General features: G+C 42.8%; 1 pseudogene; it reads left to right on the plus strand.

Moving 5' to 3' along the window:
* Positions 1 to 11565, plus strand: part of LOC145404999 (uncharacterized) — a 15735-nt pseudogene extending 4170 nt beyond the window's left edge.
* Positions 11566 to 22833: the final 11268 nt, after the last annotated feature.

Below are 22833 nucleotides of genomic sequence, written 5' to 3' on the forward strand. Positions count from 1 at the left end.
CGAATGTTTTTCTTTCATTCCTTCGTGCTATTGCTGGCAAAGCCGACGAGTCACTTGCAGACCAGTTTGATCTCACATTAGTTTCCCATAATTTCCTGCTTGCTGGATCGTATGGTAATCGGAAAAGCCGCCCAGGTCAATGAGTGTTACTGCACCCAAATGCAGCACAACGAACAATTAATAAAGACAAAAAGGCACTAGTAAAATAAGCACGATCCCCCTTGTATTACGGCAACCAACAATCTGGTTTGTCAACACTGCAATTCGGTGTTTATCACGATGTTGTTGATGTATACTCTGATGTAAAATCAACCTGTAAAAATGAAGATTAAAACGAAAATCTTCAGTAGTTCAAACTAACAACATATACTACAATTAAAGCGACATTTTATTTGTCAACCAGTAACATATCATATCACAGTAGGTGATAGGATGTATTTTTAGATGAATCTGCTGTCAGCCAGTGCCCGGGCTGTGAAGCGTTTGCATAAAATGGAGCCATGACAGCCGATCAATCAGAGAGCAGCTGATAACATTGGGGCTGTCCAGTCTCTCTTCCTTTAGGGTCTCTAGTACGTACTGAACATTCATACATAAGTACATATGCATATATGCACGTCATCACGTACATACTTACATAAGGACACAAATATCCAAAGAAGGACTTAATTGTATGAGTACGTAAGTACTTAAGTATTCATGTATCACGTACGGTATATAGAGATACGTGATGGCATACGCCAGTGTACGTAAATACCTACGTAAGTGCGTAACGACGTACGTGCATAAGCATGTACTGTACATACTCAAGTATTTGTCCGTAAGCACATGTATATTACGGTCTTTCCTACATATGCATTGAAGTAAGCACGTAAATACGTACGACGAACTTTTGCATGTACGTAGCTTAAGTACTCACGTGCATACATGCTTAAACATTACGTACATACGTACGAACGTGCGTGCTTAAGTATTTATGAATGCATATACATAAGTACGGAAGTAAGTATATAAGTACACATGCAAGTAGGTACGTAAATATGTACGAACATGTACATATGTAATGCAACTGTGCGTAAATATGTAGGTATGTAAATATGTACGTAAGTAGGCAAGTACGTACATATGTGGATTCGTAAGTACGTACGTGGGTGCGTACGTACTTAGGTGCGTATGTAAGTACGTACATAGGTGCGTACGTATGTACGTACATAGACGTGGATGTAAGTACGTATATACGTGCGGACGTAAGTACATATACAGGTACGTACGTAAGTACGAAGTATGATTCATCCGACCAACTCGATCATGTGTCATTTCCCGAATCTCATCAAAAACACATTATGTCCAGCCTCCTTCATACTACAAACAGATAAAAACCTCTGGGACGTCTCAGAGGCTTTTATTTGTTTGTAGTATGAAGGAGGTTGAGAAAGGAAAGTCCATATGGCTAGGAAATTAACAGGGGAACGAGTTCAATGCGTGAAACATTGACAGAGCACCACATTACAAGAGTCTGGCACTCATTTTTAAACTCAGGAGTCAGAGGAATAATTTCTCCGGCAGTTGTGCATCTATAAGAAAAAGAGAAAAAGATGTGTAAACGGCTAGGCTTGCGAGGTGAAGCTCTGTTTCGGGCTTGAATGATGGGTGAACCAAGATCTATAGACACACACACACACACACACACACACACACACACACACACACACACACATTGTACAGAATGGTGCTAAAGGCGGGCGATAAAAATTAGTTGACATTGGCAGCTATTTTGCTGACCTTGACCTTGACCCCGAGTGCCCATTTTCGAACTCGTCCAAGATTTTAGCCATATCTTGATACCCTGAAGGTTTCATGTTGATAGCTCTAGCCGTTCATGAGATATAATGGTGCTAAAGGTGGGATAATAAAAACTAGTTGACCCTTGGCAGCCATTTTGGTGACGACGTTGACCCTCAAGTGCCCATTTTCGAACTCGGCCAAGATTTTGGCCATATCTTGATACCCTGAAGGTTTCATGTTGATAGCTCTAGCCGTTCATGAGATATAATGGGTACACACACACACACACACACACACACACACACACACACACACACACACACACACACACACACACACCGACAGACATACAGTACAGAGGCAGGCAAAAACATTATCGCTCCCCCTCGTAAGGCGGCCGATAACAACATTTTAAAAACCGTCAGGGGTTTCTGCCCCACCCTGTACTTAGTATAACAAAGACAGGCACTAATTTAGGAGACTATAATTATAAAATTGCCAAAAGTTGCTTCAGCTGAAGGGCTATAAATCTACATTATTTTTAGCTCAGACCAGTCATCATAATTCTCCCAGTTAAACATATTACCAGGGCTTATACCAAGAGATAAACACTTAATTTGCTTTTTAGTGTATCATCAACGCATGACCTGGCCAACCAGTAATGGAATTTATTAAATATTATTCTCTGTTTTCAGGCCACACGAAGGAAAAAGTAAAGATGCGGAACTGTTGCACGAGTATGTGGCTGCAAGGAGTCTGGGCAACATGGATGAAGCTTTGTGCAGTTCTCATTACTACTCCTGTCCATTCAGCATCTTCAAGTACTTTGAGAAACTGGCAAATATCACCTCAAGCCTCTACACAGATCAGTAAAAGAATACAGTAGAGATTTTTTTTTTTTTTTTTTTTTCCAGAATGTAAATCACACGGCAACTGTATGGTCATAATCAGTTAAAACTATCGGTGGGCCTACACATTATTTTTCATCCGTCTGATAGCACAAGCGTTTATTATTAAATTATAGTTCGACCACCTTAGCTTGGAGGAGACCTCTTCCCTATTGCAGCCTATATCCCGCTGCTCTATGGCAGAATAAAACAATACTGCGGCTCTATATCCTTTACATAACATTTTCGTGACTATCATCGTATTCTGGTGTTAATTTCTAGTCACAGATGAGCTTTCAAGATGGAGAGAGGGAAATTTTTGGGCAAGCTGAAATGGACAGAGAATTGGGAATGATGCAGTCATGGTCCATGTATTTGAAACTTACTGTTTGTATCTCATGATGTTTTGAAAAGCAGTGTCTGTGGTGTAATCAGTGTAATTCACGCTGTCATATCTTGACATTAAAACGTTATCACTGTCTTGTTGAACTATTTTCACAATAAAAAAGATTTACAGTATCAGTATTTTTTTTTTCTCTCCCATCACCATATATTGTCTGAAGTTTCACCAGTCCACTTACTACATTTAGATCTATAACTTTAAACACACACACACACACACACACACACACGCACACACACACACATACATTCAAAGATATGTATGATAAAAATGGTTCAAAACACGGGACAGTACGAGCTTGACTCAATCCTGTAAAGATACAATTAGAAGGCAGTGTTCTCAACCTTTTTTGACCCATTCACCCCTTCCACCATATGGCAGAATGTCATTCCCCCCTTCCCAAGACTTTTACTCATAAGGTTCTTACCTGAATAATACGCATAAAATAATGAGAGTGACAGAATCTGCCGAGGCCTGAGGCCCAACAGCGTCACTAGTTTGTACACGTCCAAAACGAAAACCTGACGGTACAGGAATATGACGACTCTCTCTCTCTCTCTCTCTCTCTCTCTCTCTCTCTCTCTCTCTCTCTCTCACACACAGTTTCAGTTTATTAAATACGTAAAAATAATTGCATTTTTTTTTTAGTGGAGATGAAATTCCCCTTGATTTGAGTGGTTTTGGTAGTTCCTTCGCCGTTTCCCCAACTTAGGCAAACAAAACAAGCTGACGGGGCGAACACACAGGAATTAGACATGAAAGAAGACAAGCCTCCTCCTCCACCTCGGACCGCACGTACACACATATTTTCTCACAGAAACAACTGAAACGGACCTGAGAAAAAAAATTTTCTTCCGTTATTTCTCACACTATTCCTTAATTATTATAAAAATAACTAAACACTGGGGGGAAAAAAATGGGCCTAACTGATGCACATTATGTTTTGTGTTCAGAGGCAATAAAACGATGAATATAACAACAGTTTGAGCTTGCCATTCTATGGCTTTAATTCCCCCCGTGAGACAAATTCCTCCCTGGGGGGAATTCCCCCCTGGCTGAGAACCCCTGAAGTAAGGTAAGAACAGAGTGTAGCGCACTTATTGTGCACCACACAGTCTTACTTTGCACCACACAGCCTCCATATGTAATCATCACATTCCCTCCACACTTTGCACACGACACCGTGGCACCGAGGCTTGTATGATCCAGTGACCCTCCTAAAACCACAAAACCACGCCGAGGGTGTCGCTGGTGCCTAATCCAATCAGGTCACATATAAGCCACGCTGTAAGGTGCGTCTTCCAATTGCCTTCGACCAAAGGTCTTGCTGCCCAATCACAGTCGACTTAGTCATGTGCACACGGCACTAGAGGCCTATGTGAGCGTCATGTGTACAAAAGCGCCTGGGGCGTTGCCTGAGGCCTGCTTCCTTCTTCTGACCTCATCCGGGCAACACCTGTGCACCCTCGCGTACACATACACACCATGGAAACACTTAACCCCTTGTACCTGCCTAACCCTCCAACTACTGAGTTTCCGTATCCACCCCTCTCTCTATGAACACAGTCACGGTACTTGCTCCAGCTCCAGTACTTTGTAATTCTCCCCCGTAAACCAATTGTCAATGTGTTGGATACAGTGTTGATACAGTGTTTATACATTTGGTGAATACACGCCTCTCTCTCCCAAGCTGAATTTAATATCAATCCCCATTGTGAGTATCGAACATATAAAGTAACAAATTACCACACTCGCTAAAGCGCAACACAGGCAACTACCCCGCACACCTAAGGCGCTACACACTAGCGAGCGAGCAACCTCCGCTCTACAAACACGCTACAAGAGAGAGAGAGAGAGAGAGAGAGAGAGAGAGAGAGAGAGGAGCCAAAAGCAAGCTAAAAAGGTTTAAATTATTCTCACTGGAAAAGAAAAGAAAAAAAAAAGGAGAAACAAAAAGGCCTTCTTAGTCATCAAAGATTCCGGCAGCATTTGAGATAAACTAAAGAGGACGTCACCCTGATTCAAAGTTATGTTTTTCTTTTTCTTTTATTCTAACCTTCTGCTGGCGATTTTGCTAAGCATGGGACAGAATTATCGAACTGGGGGATAGATATTAATTTCATAAACTTCAGTGCGAAGAGCCTTTCCTAAGTTGAATAAAATCGTCTGGTGGCAGCAAGAATAAATTAAAAAACATCCCCAGGACTTAAAGGGTCAGACCGGCTCACAGGCCTGAACAAACACCCGTTACCTATAGTACTGTATATACAACCATACTAATAACAATACATCACACATAACCCTACTCCACACATAACCCTACTCCATACATAACCATTCCACACATAACCCTACTCCACACATAACCCTACTCCACACATAACCCCACCCCACACATAACCCTACTCCACACATAACCCTACTCCACACATAACCCCACCCCACACATAACCCTGCTCCACACATAACCCTACACCACACATAACCCTACTCCACACATAACCCCACCCCACACATAACCCTGCTCCACACATAACCATACTCCACACATAACTATACTCACAACATCAATACAAATGATAGTACACAGCGCCCAGAGTATTGTTCTAGGAGAAAACCGATATAAACTTTCAAACCGCCACAGTAACCGACCTACAAAGTGTTCATCTTAACAGGGTGTACTCCCCCTAGTCCTCCAACTCACTCTTCCACATTGTCTGGCCCTTTCTGTAGGATGACGTATTTTTTCCATATTATTCATGCTAAATACTGACTTTCTTCCAGTTTAGGAGGTATTTTTCGAGCAGGAGTTTTTAGATATAGCCAACTGTAGCTTCATTTACCTCTCACTGAAAAGAGATCTCTTCTAAGCTTAATAAAACCGTATGAAAGTAGCCACAATATAGGAAACAAGGCGTCATCGTGGTGAAGGAGCCCGGGTGGAATTTTCGAGCATATTTTCGATCGACTCCCTCTCATACACCATCATTTTATTCTTCTTTTTCTTCTTCTTCTTCAGGAAGGACAAGGAGGGAGTAGAAGTTTTTCCATGGCTCCTCATACTTCACACACACGAAGTCATGGTTCCGGGTGGGAAACTATCATGAACTTATTTTTCTTTTTCTTTTTTTAATACATGAGGAACAAAGAAAAGAGACTGCAGAACCTTCCCGTCTCTCATTCTTCCTGCATAAAGTTATGTCCACCCATGTCCACCCAGCCTACCTTTTTCTGACCCTGGTCTTCTCCCTGCTATAGTGGCACCTACCAGAGGTGGCTGTATTAAAATTTAGGCTCCTGTTTCTCACTGACAGCTAAGTAAAATAATCTGGGGTCTGCTGAAAATAGGGTACTAGAGTTGTTCCTGATATGAGAAGGTTAATAGTGACTGTTAATCTCAGACTATGACTTATTCTCAGTTGCATAAACTCTTCTGGCATCAACTGAAATAGAATTCCTCCTATCATGAAAGGGCTGATGGTGACAGCAATGTCTCAGGCTCCCATGGCTCATTCAGCAACATAAAACCGTGGTGTATAAAACAAAATAATACAGTTTTGACTGTCAAGGGACGATTAAACAACCGTATCTATTTCAAACAAAAAATTATTCAGACAGTTTATACCTCGAACAATACATTTGTCTTGACTTTCATTTGGGTAAGAACATAATTTTATTCTCAACATTTTATAGGCTAAATGTTATAATCATATGCCGAAAATTGGTACACAGATTTTGTTTTCCTGCTCTGCTTAAGCTTTTACGGTGACGGGCGCTTAAAGGATGTTTTCATGATTCCAGTTTTCAAAAAAGTGAGATAGGTGAGGGAGAATCTTGCCATATTACTAGCATTATACGACCCGCAGAGAAGACGTAGGTTGTACGAATATTACTTTATGTGACCATCAATACTTGATAATAGGGTGGTGGTGGTGGTGGTGGTGTGTGGCAGAGTACTGGGGCTCTCCTGGTCCTTCTCCACTCAACAACACAGTGACAGCCTCCATTAAAAACAACTTAAAATCGCTCTCCTCACTGGTGAAGGAGACCACTTTTATATATATATATATATATATATATATATATATATATATATATATATATATATATATATATATATATATATATATCCATTATCCAATCCTACGTTGCCCCATGAGGAGCGTAGGAGCCCGGGGCTAGGCAGTTGGTCCTATTATTTGAGATGAGAGTGACCAACCTCACTCATCCCTCAGTGGCATTACGTGAGCAATTAACCCCAACCACCCCTTGGATATAAACCTTTACCGGCTCAATACGATCGGAGCACAATAATTACCCACTAAACCACCAGACGCCAAAATTTGGTTATATGGTTACCACCCACCGTAGTAAATGGTTTCCTGGTGTACAGGAAACCATTTGGCTTGTCACTCAGTGTAGAGACACCCACAGGCAGAAGGAAGAGGAAAGAATGAAGGAATGAAAGACAGAAGAGGGAGTGTAAAGTCACCCGTAGGCAGAAGGAAGAGGAAAGAATGAAGGAAAGATAGAAGAAGATGGAAGGAAAGAAGGATGGAGGAGAGAACAGGGCAGACACCCGAGAGCAGCACTACATAGAGTGAGTGGATGGTGAGCGCCCTCACCTACCACAAATTATATATATATATATATATATATATATATATATATATATATATATATATATATATATATATATATATATGTATGTATGTATTGTTTCATTTATATAGGCTCAAACATGACTGCATGCGACTGCCTTGGTCAGCTAATGGAGGCTCTCCATGCTGCTCGATCTCTGGCAGCCTCCCTGTTCAGTCTCTTATCCTTGAGGTCACACTTTATGACCTCGTCCGAGGTCTTTTTCGGTCTGTCTCTCACAATCTTATCCCCAAAGTTCACACTTCTCACTGTCTGCAGAAGTGTGAATATTATATATATATATATATATATATATATATATATATATATATATATATATATATATATATATATATATATATATATATATATATATATTGTATATAATTTTTACTGCCTCATCAGGCGCGCAGAGATCTAGGGCTCATCAACTATATCAAAACATTTAAGACGAGTGGCGTGACTCTTCACTAAGCGGAATTACATAAGCATTAACACTAACAACCATTCGAACTTAGATCTTTAAGGGTTACATCCAGCTTTAGCGCCTCAACCACAAGACCAGCAGGCATCCATTTATTTTATATTTATTGTCTTTCGCTTCTGTAATATTTACCTGCGGTGTGGAACAACAGAGGTATATAGACCCAGCCGCACACTTACAGGAAGGATTCACAACTCAAGCAATGTCTTTAAATCCAAAAACTAATTCAGTAATCTCTTGGTTACCCAAATGTTATTTTGCTTCTATAAAGAGGTAAGTCCAGTTAAATATGAACAAACACAGCACTGCCACACTGATCGAAATCTGAAGTCTGTCTGTAAACACAGAGCTGGAGGCGGAGGAGAAGGCATCACCACGTACGTAACATCCTCACAAACGTAAGTTGTGGTGTGTGTGTGTGTGTGTGTGTGTGTCAAATAACCCACATATATTGCATAGTATCAGTATTCCCAGCCCACTTCTTCATCTGTTCTCATATCCAATCTTCGTCTTCCTCTCCGTTACATCCGAAGCTTTCTACACACACAACGGTAATGAGTCGTGGCTGGGTTCATCGCACTCTGTCTTACCCCAAGTCTCTCATGGCTGCGTCTTCTCTGATATTTTATCTCAGCTGACGACAGACGAGTTTATTCAGCTAAGAGTGAGTCATACGAGACTGAGAGTGCTAAAACTTGCACCATTAACGTTCGCATGGTCAGAACAGCTCTAGTTTTTCATCTCAGTTAACACCAGAACATTGAAATTAGCCAAGACTAAGTCACAGGAGCCTCACATCTAACTGATTTATTCTGCAATCTAGTTTTTATAGTCACTTTTCAATCACTTTTCCCTTTGTATCAGCATTAAGTTCACATCAGATCGATGGTCAAAATCAACCTTTCCCTTTGCTGTCAAAGTATGAATGGGGAAGGAGTGTTTGTAGGAAGAGTGATGTATGATGCATGTGCAAGTGTTGTACTGGCTGTTTGTATGGATCAAAGTCTGTATATAGGCTACCATCGGTAGAGGCGACAAGGTGCGAACATATGTATGTGAAAGGACGTAGTAACCACGTATGGGTTCAAGTATATGTACCTGTTTTCATGTACTTGTATTCATATTTAGTACAGTAATCTGTACTTGAACCGATGCCTGAGCTGACAACACTAAGTCTGAATGTCTGCCACTCCTCAAACCGAGACTCGGGGCACACGCATCATAAGATGAGTACGCCAACATGGAACCACTGCAGCTCCTAGAGCTATTCAGCAGGATCGCATTCTAAGTGACTCTGGAGGTATCATAACACCATCTTCCCAGCGACTCATTCTGCACACTACATCTTAATATGAAACCTCTCTTATGTTACTGATGCACACTAGGTCGATATTAAAACTATATAAAGTTCATAAACAGAATGTTAAGGTGAAACAGGCAAAACAAGTCGCTAAGGAATAAATGCTGCGAAGCCTCCTGTGCTAACTTAAATGCACTCCCCTATAACAACGTTTCCAGGGTGCACCACTAGGTGGCGAACTGTATTATCACTCTTTTTCCTCTGAACACGTCCCCATTCCAGCTTACCAACAAGCAATACTCTGCTATAGTGAGTTTTTCCTAAGCCAGTGAAGATGCCTTACCCCTTTTGGCTCGGTTGATGACGGATTAGAGGGTTGATGTGACCAGTAACCGAAAAGACTCATTCACATCTCATAACTAATGATAGTCGAATTTCATGCAACCACTATTTAGCAAAGTAAGTTGTGGGAAATAGCCCAATTATGTCAGATTACAGCTCCTTCTTCACGCCAACCTCGTCCTCTGAATCCTAGAGTTGTAGTCTCATTCTCGGGCAGGTCAGGCTGGTCCCTGTTTGCATAGCAGTACCACCGAGAACCTGGATGTGGCACAGCTACTATGAAGTCATGATCAAGAAGACCAGGACAACTTGCCTTAACGACTCTAGTAGTTGGATATGGTGTAGTGAAAAGACAGAAAACCAAAATCTTCTTCGTACTTTCGTTGGCTGGTAAACTTCCTAGCGCCTCTGACTTTGCGACTTACTTTTTTTAGCATAAGTCAATATATACATCATCATCATCATTATCATCATCATCATCAGCCGTAACTAGTCCACTGCTGAACAAAGGCCTCCCCCAACCTTCTCCACGAATTCCTTGACTGAGCCAATCTTTGCCACGTTTTCCCTGCAAATTTCACTATCTCATCTCTACACCTCCTGTCTGGTCTTTTTCTGCTACGCTATCAATCTCTTGGAACAACTTCTTAAATACAGACAGTGCGGATAATACGAGTAAACAATGCAGTCATAATTATAAGAATATAAGATACTGTATGATCTATAATTATGACTGTATTGTCTATTATCCGCTCTGTTTTTGCTTATGAAGTGTAGCAAGTCATGTTTATTTTATGCACCATTTTTTTTTTTTCTTTACTGATCCAATTTAGGGTTGTTTATCCTCGTTCATTTTATGCACTTTTTTTTTATTTAAGAAGTTTCGATTATTTGTCTGGCAGGCATGACCTATTATTTCTGTGTAACAAGAATATTACCAGCAATTATGCACAGTTCTTTTATTTGGTATACTGATTGCAGTTAATCATTTCACTAACCAATCTTATACTTTGATTTGGAAATTACTATAAGGGCAGTAGAATTAATGGTTTCTACTTTAAATGTAAAAGCAGTCTCATAGGATATCGTCGAATCTATTCTACAACGTCGGATTTTATGTTTTAGGCTATGGAGATGGTCCGTTTTGTAACCGAAACGTTAACCAAATGAATCAATATGATGATGCTTTGATGCTTTCATTCACGGCCCAGCATTCCTTTTCATTATAATATATATATATATATATATATATATATATATATATATATATATATATATATATATATATATATATATATATATGTATGTATGTATGTATGTATGTATGTATATTGCATTAGTATCATAATAAAAATATTAAGGTCAAATGTAGAAAATAAACAAAAATAAATCACTAAAGAAGATTTACGAAATCTCCAAAGCTAACTGGAATACGACCTTATACACCCAAGCCCCACCTCCTGACCCTCCAATATCCACCAATTGATCAATAAGCCACGTCACACCAGACCTACTGTACACCACGCGCTCTGAGAACCGCCCCAGAGTTTCTTCTACCTCATCTCTATTGCTCCGCCCAGCCAAGGTCAAGTCCACCCTTTGTGTCCATGCTTGGTTATAGATCTTGCGAGTGTTGCCACACACCAACCGGACGTTTGCACGCGACGGCCCAAACTCAACACACAAGCCAGCCAATAGACCGAGGAACACCGCAGACCTGTAGTTGCAGCAGGAACTTCAAGATGGCGGTGGTGCCTTTCCTCCTCGAGCGCCCGATCCTCTCAGTCATTAACGCTATCGAGATCCCGGTAATATCTGAGGCCCCATTCGGAGCGGAGGATGTTCTGCTGGCTATCATCGACATACTCTTCCCCGTGAACTTCTTCCTCGACACCGTCATGGACGATCAGGTGTTAGAGAAAAGGTAGGCTTATCCAACCTGGTCTTTGTTTACATTACGTTATTTGTTCAGAGGCCATATTCAGAAACTTGCTTTAGCTTAAACTGAGTGCATTATTTCTTGTTTGTATCGAGCGTCGTCATCGTTGACATTATATCATTTGTCCAACGACAGCGTTCAAAACTTTCTTGATCTAGTTCTGTGTAAATAAGATTTGTCTATATGTTTATCCTCACTCACACAGCTACCAGTACAGCTCACAATCTAGGGTGAATAACCTAACAGATACATCAAAACAAAATGATTCATGGAACTATGTGCTACAGAAACGTACCATACCTTCACAGTTAACACAAAAGAGCGGACAAAACAGAGGCCTTTGGCCTTTACCCCTAGAATACGAGAACCCACTAATGTACTTGGATATATGCAATCGCCTGCTGATTGTCAGAGTACAACGGCTACAGTTTCCGACGTAAATAACGGTAATTTAGGCGAGTGTTTGAAACCGGTACAGCACGAAAGGGTGTGCCTAAAAAGATAAAATTGTAAAAGGTCTTCTTCCTTCACCTTTATCATTCTTTTTTCTGTGTCTGCTTTCCTTTCTTCGTATTTCTCCCATCTTTCCTTTCACGTTTTATTACTCTTTCCTTTTCAGGTGACTTTACATTAAATGACAAGATTAATGGTTTCCTGTAAGCCAGGAAACCATTTACAGTGCTGGATGATAACCGCATAACCAACCCATACTACCTACGTGTCAACAAGTGGGTTGGCGGAGGTTTAGTGCCCCTCCCCGTAAAACTACTAACTCAAAGACCAAAGGCCACCCCTTAAGGGATTATGGCGTCTGGATACAGATAGATAGTGAAGGGTTATAGTTCACACACACACACACACACACACACACACACACACACACACACACACACACACACACGCACGCACGCGCGCGCGCGCAATAAATTAATTTCTGAAAATAAATATCTCTGAAGACTTGCTTATCTTGCAAACTTCGAGGCAAGGGTCAAGCAATGTCTACTCACGGGCCGCCAGAGAGCGAAAGAAAACGTGCCAGCTCCTGGGTGATGACGTTACACTCTCCTCTCTCGTCTCCCGCGTCCCAGCTCATACCTTACATTGTTACACACTAATTTTTTTCTTTTTTTCCTATCATTTCGTAACATGTGGTTGCATATTATGTCAGAAAAGAGGCAAAGAAATAACATACTAATTTCTAGGCAAACTATTGGTTTCAGTCATACTCTGCTCATAAGCTTGGAAACGGTGTTTAAGCATGTGGACTAGAAAATTATCTCATGTCATACTTAAAATTTCATTGAACTGGAATCTCTCTCTCTCTCTCTCTCTCTCTCTCTCTCTCTCTCTCTCTCTCTCTCTCTCTCTCTCTCTCTCTCTCTCAAGCAATCAGTCATTCAGTATATTTATACATCTATTTATTATCTTATGAGTTTACTTATTTTTTACAGTTTTTCTGGATGAAATGATTTTTTTTTATTCAGTACTCGCATTCTAAAAAACATACGACAGCGAACAAAATCAATAATTACTTCATAAGGCAAAGAAACAAATTCAGCAGTTTGACTGGCTTGGTTCTGGGTATTGACTTTTCCAGGTTGCAGGGCTTTAGCTCCATGATGACAAATAAATAACTTTTCCATTGTTTTTCATTTTTCTAGGAATTCAAAGCTAGGTTTCATCAATTTTTCATTTCCCCTGCTAATTGCATCAATCCATGTGTCTTCTTTGTTTGATGCCTTTGAACCGAGGTAGCCATATTAAGGACATTTATGAGTTTGAAAGAGTGTGTAAGAAACGGAACCTAAAGGTGAATGTAGGGAAGAGTAAAGTGATGGTCTTTGAGAGAGGTGAAGTTAGTGAATGTACAGCGAGGTTGGATGGTGAGGAATTGGAAAATGTGAGTACGTTTAAGTATTTGGGTAGTGTGACGAGTAAGGATGGAGGTTTGGAGGGTGAAGTGCTTGAAAGGGTACAGCAGGGAAGAAAGGTTGCTGGTTCCTTGAAAGCAGTGATAAGAAACAGGGAAGTGAGCATGGAAGTGAAAAAGTTACTACATGACAGTATTGTGATACCAACTCTAACGTACGGAAGTGAAGCTTGGACATTGTTGGAAGGACACAAGTCAAGAGTGAGAGCAGTGGAAATGAGTTATTTAAGAGGAGCCTGTGGAGTCACGTGGAGAGACAGGCTGACGAATGAGGATATAAAGGAGCGTTGTGGTGTGGATGTGGATGTGATAGGAAGCGTTATGAGGAACACACTGAGGTGGTTTGGCCATGTGGAGAGGATGGAGGGTGAAAGACTGACGAAGAGAGTGTATATGAGTGAGGTGGAGGGGGGAAGAGGGAGGGGGAGGCCGAGGATGAGATGGAGGGATGGGGTGGAGAGGTATATGAGAGAGGGGGGTGTGAGTTGGGAGCAGGGCAGTGAAATGGCGGGGGACAGGGCGACTTGGAGGCGATTTGTTTGTGGCCACCCCAAACGGGATTGAGGCGTCTGGCAATAGATAGATAGATAGATAGATGAGCTGAGAATCTACCAAAATACGCTAGGCCCTCTTCCTCAATGACTTCTTTTAACCCTTTAACCTCTAAATGCAGGTTGTCTGAAATATTTTCCTTGTCCATACCCTCTGCCTCTGGTTCATCGTTTTCATCTGACAAGCAGAACACCACTGCAGACAGGGTCAGTTCACCGGAGATTTTCTTCGCCATCCTCAGACAATGGAGCATACTCATCACTGAAGCTGGAAAATGATTTTGTTGACATGTTCACATCATCATTTTTTTTTCTCCACGTTGTATTATGACCTCACAAGTGAACTATATTTTCCGAGCAGATGTGACCTAACCTGATGGTTAACTGCAACAGGAGAAGGATGCCTAGCGTATTTTGGTAGATTCTCAGCTCATAAATGTCCTCAATATGGCTACCTCGGTTCAAAGGCATCAAACAAAGAAGACACATGGATTGATGCAATTAGCAGGGGAAATGAAATATTGATGAAACCTAGCTTTGAATTCCTAGAAAAATGAAGAACAATGGAAAAGTTATTTATTTGCAACCAAGCCAGTCAAACTGCTGAATTTGTTTCTCTGCCTAGGCTTACCATACGTCCCGGATTAGCCGGGACAGTCCCGGTTTTGAGCAACTGTCCCGGTGTCCCGGCCGATTTAAGTAATGTCCCGGAGAGAGAGAGAGAGAGAGAGAGAGAGAGAGAGAGAGAGAGAGACCCTTCAAAATTACCGCTCCAGCTTAGGCTCTATTTACATCACGTAGGGTTATGATTGGGGGAGACAGTTGGAAAGTATAGTCATGATTGGCTGATGTAGCTACCCTTCTGTCTTGCAATCCAGTAAGACTGTTGAGTTGCATATTGGTGGAGACAAACACTCCTTTTACTTAGTAGTCAAGTTGGTGGTGTGATCGTGTGAAAAGCTCGAGTTCGTGTCTGTATTATTTTTTTTTTCAGCAAATATACATGGAATTATGTACTATTTCTGTAAATTACAGTGAAGTAAATAGAGAAGGCATTGGAAAATCAGTGTACAAAGCTATGACAGTGTTATTCTAGGGGAATTGACCGACTGGCTAAGTGGGTTGGTAGGTCGTTATTGTGATCCAGTCTTTTGATCTGAATTTGGACACCTAATTTACGATTTATCTGAATGACCTTGCAAGTTTTGTTTCCGTGTAGATACTTGTGACAGTGATGAGATACTAAGGATTTCCACTCGAGGGGTTTCCTTGTGACGAGAAAAATCGTCTGGCGTTAGCCAGTATTATTATGATCAGGTTTAGTTGCGCGTGATAGTCAATCTCGTCATCATAGCATGAAGGTATATCACTAACTTCAAGTACTGTGATTCAAACGTTAGAAATAATGCATGTTTACGTTATACACAAGTTTAGATGTTCTTCACAATTATTTTTGGGCCAGGAAGACGAAGTCGATGGTCATTGTTTTTGTATGAAATGTATCAGTGTGTGTTTGTCTGTGTCGAAAACTCAAATCTCAGAAAGTCGATCCAGGTATTTTATTTTATTTATTTATTTATTCATATATTTGTCTCACGATCTGACTAGGTTCCACATGCTTTTGGAGTTTAATTCACCATATACCGTATATTTTTCTACGTTTTTTTTCTGTTTAAAGTATCCACGATTGTGATTTGTAATTAAGGTGGGATGACTTCCACACTTTGAAGCACCCTAGGTACCCATGTAGGCTATTTCCTTATCTATTCTATTCTATTCTATAGCCCGACGCCCTAATCCCGCAAAGGGTGGCCGCAGACAAAACGCCTCCAAGTCACTCTGTCACCCACCATTTGACTCCCCTCCCCCCAACTCACCCCCCCCTCCCTCATATACCTCTCAACTCCATCCCTCCACCTCATCCTCGGTCTACCCCTCCCTCTCCCTCCCTCCACCTCACCTACATACACCCTCTTAGTCAGTCTTTCATTCTCCATCCTCTCCACATGTCCAAACCACCTCAGTGTATTTCTCCTAATCTTTTCAACCACATCCACATCTACCCCACAACGTTCCTTCACTTCTTCATTCGTCAACCTGTCCCTCCTTATGCAACGTATAAATGAAAATGAGATGATTTAAGTAGGTGCCATATTTTTATGTTTCCATATTAACTTTTTTTGTCAAAATCTTACACAACGGCAAGTACAGTATATGCAGATTAATACACATTATCGACATTCAATTAAATCCTTGTCCCGGTTTCCCGTTAAAAAAATATGGTAAGCCTATCTCTGCCTTATGAAGTAATTATTTATTTTGCACGCTGTCGTATGCTTGTTAGAATGCGAATACTAAATTTAAAAAAAAATCATTTCATCCAGAAAAACTGTAAACAAAATGAGTAAACTGATAATTGATAAAAAGATGTATAAAATTCTGACTGATTGCTTGAGAGAAAGAGAGAGAGAGAGAGAGAGAGAGAGAGATTCATATTCAATGAACTTTAAGTATGACATGACATTTTTCTAGTCAATATGCTTAAATACTGTTTCCAAGCTTATGAATGATATGAGCATGCTATGACTAAAATCAATAAATTGTTTGGCTAGAGATTCATAAATTCTTTATTTGCATCATTTCTGACAAAATGTGCATGTACATGTTAGGATATGGTAGGAAAGAATGGGAAATTTAGTGTGTAACAATGTAAGGTATGAACTGGGACGCGGGAGACGAGAGAGGAGAGTGTGACGTCATCACCCAGGAGATGGCGCGTTTTCTTTCGCTCCCGGGCGGCCCGTGAGTAGACATTGTATTCTATGGATATTGGGGTCAAGGAGGCCAGGACTTCCTTTCTATTTGCTGTGTATTTTATTTTATTTTATTTTATTTTCAAACCAGGCAAAGGGAAAACGCCACCTTTTCTCAGTACAGACAGGTAACACAATCCGCAATAAGTGGTGGCTTATTGAAAGGAAATTGACGCTACAGATAATATTACCATTCCCAACCACTGAGCTCCATAGCATGAAGGGGCTATCGCCGCCGCGAGCGTGTGACTATGGCTGTCATATTGAAACACTCCCACTCGCTGCTTTTAATACCAAAATATATATGGATTATTATTTTTTTTTTTTCTGCCTAGTTCAACGACTTATATGGGGTACATTCAGCCAAAAGTATAAAACGACAGGTTGCCGCAGTGCAAAAACTTACCCTTTATGGCACTAAGGCAGAGAAAGGTAATGGCAGAAAGGGAAAAGATACCGGTAGTTTGGTATTAACGTTGAAATGATAGTGATGTTGAAGATGTTTTACGTCGAAGTAATGGTGTTGAATTGGTGTGGGAAGTCTAGACTACCCATATGCCATGAAACCGAATGTCCAAATTGTTAAAGGCCGGAAGAAACATTAAAGTATCTACAAGAGAGTGTGGACAGAAAAGAGGACATGGAGAGAAAGACTGGAGATAAATGGACTCCTTTTAGTCGCCTCATACACGCAGGGATACTGGGGAGGAATCTTCCCGCCCCTCCGCAGGGGAGAGTAATCTTACGGAATTAGCAACAAGATTTAGGCCTATTTCTTAGTGATGAAATGTAATGCCATCTCTCTTCGATGAATTCGTGTGCCCATTTTTGCATCCGTAAGCTGCACGGTGAACCATGGCACTAAATTTTCTGCAGTCATCGGCTGCTTTCAAAAATCCGCCGAGCAGTTCAGTTAAAAAAAAAAAAAAAAAAAAAAAAAAAAACGCCGCACGAGGCATGGTGTAACATGGCTGCCACTACATCAGCGCCGCCCGGGCGGCGTAATCTGTGTATCCGCCCGGGCGGCGGATACACAGATTACGCTATGTTACCGATGAGAACGCCCATCCGTCTCCCTACCCTACCCCATCCATCTTTTGCTATAGATCATCTAATTTAACTAGGCTGAGATTTCGTCATTTAGCAGCCCATTTCCCGTAGATCAGTGGCAGAATAGGACAGTACTGCGATCCAGTGTAATTTCTGAAATACCCACCCGGCGAAGCGATCCCGACACCACCCTAGGAGAAGGACATGGGGAGGTGGCCCCCACCCCAACAGGAGGCAATGGGGAGACGCATGGGCGTTCCCCGCCACAGCGGCTCATATCCCCCGTGACCCTACACCCCTCTTCCACGCAGCCGGACAACCAGGAAGTACGCCGATTGAGTACATTACCCTTTGACGGAAAGAACACTTGTCAGAATCGGGCTGGGACTTGCCCTTCGACAGTCCCAAGTAGGCCCTCGGATGCAGTGTCCACTGGACCTGCCTTCACAAGAGGGAGAGCCGTCACCAACGCTCACGGCCCTACTATACCCCAGTGGAGCAGCGGCACAGTAGTATCCACCGAATCTACTGTAGGAGGAGTGTACACCTGATCTCCTCCTTCTGCCACCCACCTCCGGGAGCAGGCGTCCCAGACCGTCACTCCGACGACCTTCACCTGCGATCCTCAGGAGGGCTGTGGGCCGCGTGGTAGTACCCACCGTATCTGCCACCGGGGGAGAGAGCACCAGTCGTCCCCCAGTTGCACTTTCCCCTGACAGCAAGAGGGCGGCAGAGTCCACCAGACCTGCCGCAGAAGCCAGAAGGCCCACTGGTCCTTCTCCTCCTATTGTCCCCGGGACGAGTGGTCCCCCTGCAGCGTCCTCCAGACCTGTCAGCCCGAGGGAGTATCCACCGGATCTCCCTCGACGACTACCCTGGGAGGGAGCCTGGGTAGCATCCCCCGGACCTACCAGGCAGAAGAAGCGTCCTCTGGACCTCTTTACTCTGCCCCAGAGTGGAGATTCGGCAGGGACCGTCAGGCCCGCCAGGCTGAGGAACAGACCACTGGTTGTCCCTTCTCCACTACCCCGGAGGCTTCCTATGAGGGTGCCATCCCTTGCTTGGCCCACCCCTCCTGCGACTGAGCGACACGCCCCTCATGCTCCCCCTCCTCTACGAAGGGTGGAGACTGCTCCCCAACAGGGCTCCTGTCGGAGAGTACCTGGGACAGACCCATCTCAAGGCTAGGCGTCCCGTCCCTGTAGCCCAGCCCCTGGCGTCCCCAGCAGCTGACGGACTCCTCCATGGAGAGCGGCCACAGTCAACCCCTGACAGCCTCCTCCTCCCGGCGAGACCGCAGCTCCAGGACGACGAGAGGCTCCCTGCAGCCGACCCCAGGCCCGGACCAGCCTGGACCCGTCCCCAACACTACAGCCAAGGGCAGGCACCATGCTGCGCGCCTCTTTGCCCTGTTCAGCCCCAGTCCAGAGGGCCATCACACCCCCAGGGTCCCCACCAGAAAAGGGCCGCCCATCACGCCACCCTCCAGCTCGACCTGGACCCGGACCCCATACAAGACCTCTACCAGGAACGCACCCCAGACGGCCCTCCTCCCACACCAGGCCGTCACCTGTGACTACCTGTGCCGTAGTCTTGGGCGCGCCCCTAGCGCCCGCCGGCGACCCAGCCTATACTGTGAGATACTCCCCCCGACGATTCCCAGTGCTACAGACCCTGTGTGAACCCCTCTCCCCCCCCATTGTCCAGAGCGTTGAGTCCCTGTGTGCCCTAATTCATACTAGACCCTCGTGTAGTGTTCCCTGTGTGTGTTCCCTTGTGCGCCGCCCCACCCCCCCCTGTGTGACCCTCCACCCCGTAGGTAATACCCACACCCCTTGTGTAATACCTGTGGCCCCTACATGTGCTACCACGGCCCCTGTCATACGAGTGGTGATATACAGTGTCTTAGTCCTGTGGAATATCCGTCCACTTGATATATATACGTCTATGTAAAAGACTTGTGTGATATATCTTGTTGATAGTATACTTCAGTGTAGTGTCACATACTGTATCTGGATCACGGATCGTGTTGTTCCTCCTTGTAATATATACCTTGCTTGTGTTATATGTTATATTGTTTGTGATATATGGATGGGTATTTTCGTATGCTATACTGTGTTCATGCTATGTATGTGTATAGTGCTGTGTCATAGAGTGTGCTTGTGTCCCATATAAAACTGTCCGTGTACTAGTGTGTAAATTCTGTTGTACTCTGTTTGTAAGGTAATATACGTGTGGAACTGGTTAGCCCATGCTTGAGCCCCATCCCTTGTCTGCATGCTCTAGCCCGGTCCAGAATAAAACAACCCAAGGCCCGAGCCCGTATCTGAACCCAGTAAGTTGGGCGCTGAATACGCTGCATAACAATTTCTATAACATATTTTCGTGATTAGCGCCATATTCTAAAGTACATATTAAAGCTTAGCATTCAGGATAGCTAGCAACACTAGGCCAAGTTAAAACGATAAATTACAGGTTAGTCTGTATTGCTGCATTCTTTTTTTTTTTTTCTTTCTTTCTTTTCTGAGGACGGCTGTCTACTTTCATGAAGAGCGAATAAAGATATATTGACGGCTTCGTGAAATTATTAATGAACCGTGCAGTGAAAGGACTTACAGAGCAAACACTACGTTATAAATCTGAAAATGACTAAGAAAATGAGGTAGTAAAGAGGTTTAAGCCGTTCCTACACCCCTTGAGAATTAAAATACCTATTACATGGACAAATTAAATTGGGCACACAATTTTTCAAACTTCCCAACATACCTTCTCACTACTCCTCGCACATGTACCGTACAATCCCCTCACACTCACCCACATATCCTGAACAAACATTTACTTCACCTACACTTACCTCACGCTCACTTCACACGCTCACAACTTCACACCCTCACGTTACTCCTCCACACTGTGGAGAGTTTAGGATAAGTTAGGCTAATTAAAGCTGGGTTGGACTAAGTCAGTGTTCCTTAACCTGGGATGCTAGCATCCCCGGGGGGTGCTGAAATCAATTCTAGTGGGTGCTGGAAAATGCTGCATTATTTTTTAAAATTGATTTTGTTAAGTTTTGGCATCCTTGAAGTTATATTTTTGGAGAATGTATAAAATAAATGGCCAGGCAGGACGTCACTTTATTTTCCAAGTAGTAGTGTTGCAGTCGTAGTAGTGTTCCAACTGTAGTCCCCCCAGTTGTAGAAGGTGCTGGCCTGTGAGACCTTACTACAGGGGGTGCTGAGGTGGCAAAATGTTAAGTAACGCTGGACTGGGTTAAAGTGAACATAAGTATAAATAGTGAATCCTGCATTGCAACAGAAGCTTGGGCGATGACCAGAGCCAAGTGTACAGGAGCGTAGCGGAGAAGTTAGCTGGAGAGCTGGGGGTGGACGGAAAGGCATGTTTGTTGCGGTTTGTGTGTGAGCTGCAGAACAGAACCATTTCCAGGTGGACCGTGGCAGGCCGACTCCTTAAGCTCCTCTTCACGTGAGTACTTCATGTTATCATCACCATCGTCAGTATTACCAACACTGTCATTATTACCACCATCATCATTACTATATTCGAGAAAGTGTTAGGATACTGACCGTTATCATTAGGCTACCAACATCATTATCATCAGCACCATATTCATCATTATGATCATCACCATCGTTCCCAATATTACCATGACTTAAAAGTCAGAAGGGAGAAAAAATTTCCTTCCTCCTAAGGATGAGGTGAGACAGGATAAACACCACTGGGCTCCATAGTATGGTGTGTCTCCGCCGCGAGCTTGTGGCTTTAGCCGTCATATTGAAACACCTGCGCTCGTCGCTTATAGTACAAAAACATGTATGGATTAAGATTTTTTTTTTTTCTGCTTAGTTCAACGCATTATATGGGGTACAATCAACCAAAAGTATAAAACGACAGGTTGCTGCAGTGCAGAACTTACCCTTTATGGCAATAAGGCAGAGAAAGGTAATGGCAGAAAGGGAAAAGATAGTGTGGTATTAACGTTGAAATAGGAGTGATGTTGAAACTGTTTTACGTCGAAGTAATGGTGTTGAATTGGTGTAGGAAGTCTTTAGACTACCCACATGCAATGAAACCATGTCCAAATTATTAAAGGCCGGAAGAAACATAAAAATACCCACAAGAGAGTGTGGACAGAAGAGAAGAGGACATGGAGAGAAAGACTGGAGATATATGGGCCCTTTTTAGTCGCCTCATACACAAGCAGGGCTTCTGGGGAAAAATCTTCCCGCCCCTCCTCAGGTGGCAATAACCTTATATAATGCCATCTCTCTTCGATGAATTCGTATGCCCATTTTTTTACATCCGTAAGCTGCACAGTAGACCATAACACTGTATTTTCCGCAATCATCGGCTGATTTCAGAAACGCATTGAGCAGTTTAGTACTAAAAACGAGGGCATCAGGCCTGGTGTAACATGGCTGCTACTACACCAACGCCACACTGGCGGCGGACACACACATTACGTGGTCCAGCCCATGAGAAAGCCCCTCTATATTATAGGGATCAGTGATAAACACACACACACACACACACACACACACAGTGGGGGAAGAGGGAGAAAACAGCAGAATGAAACTGGCAGAACTATCATCAGAATGCACAAGGAATATGGTCACAAAATCATTCACACATCATTCAGGTCTCCAGAATCCTGGATCCATCTCACAGACCTAACCATGTACACACATTCTGG

This window comes from Coenobita brevimanus, chromosome 65 (genome assembly GCF_032717465.1).
Source record: "Coenobita brevimanus isolate Jiangsu-jjx chromosome 65, ASM3271746v2, whole genome shotgun sequence".
NCBI classification, from domain to species: domain Eukaryota; kingdom Metazoa; phylum Arthropoda; class Malacostraca; order Decapoda; family Coenobitidae; genus Coenobita; species Coenobita brevimanus.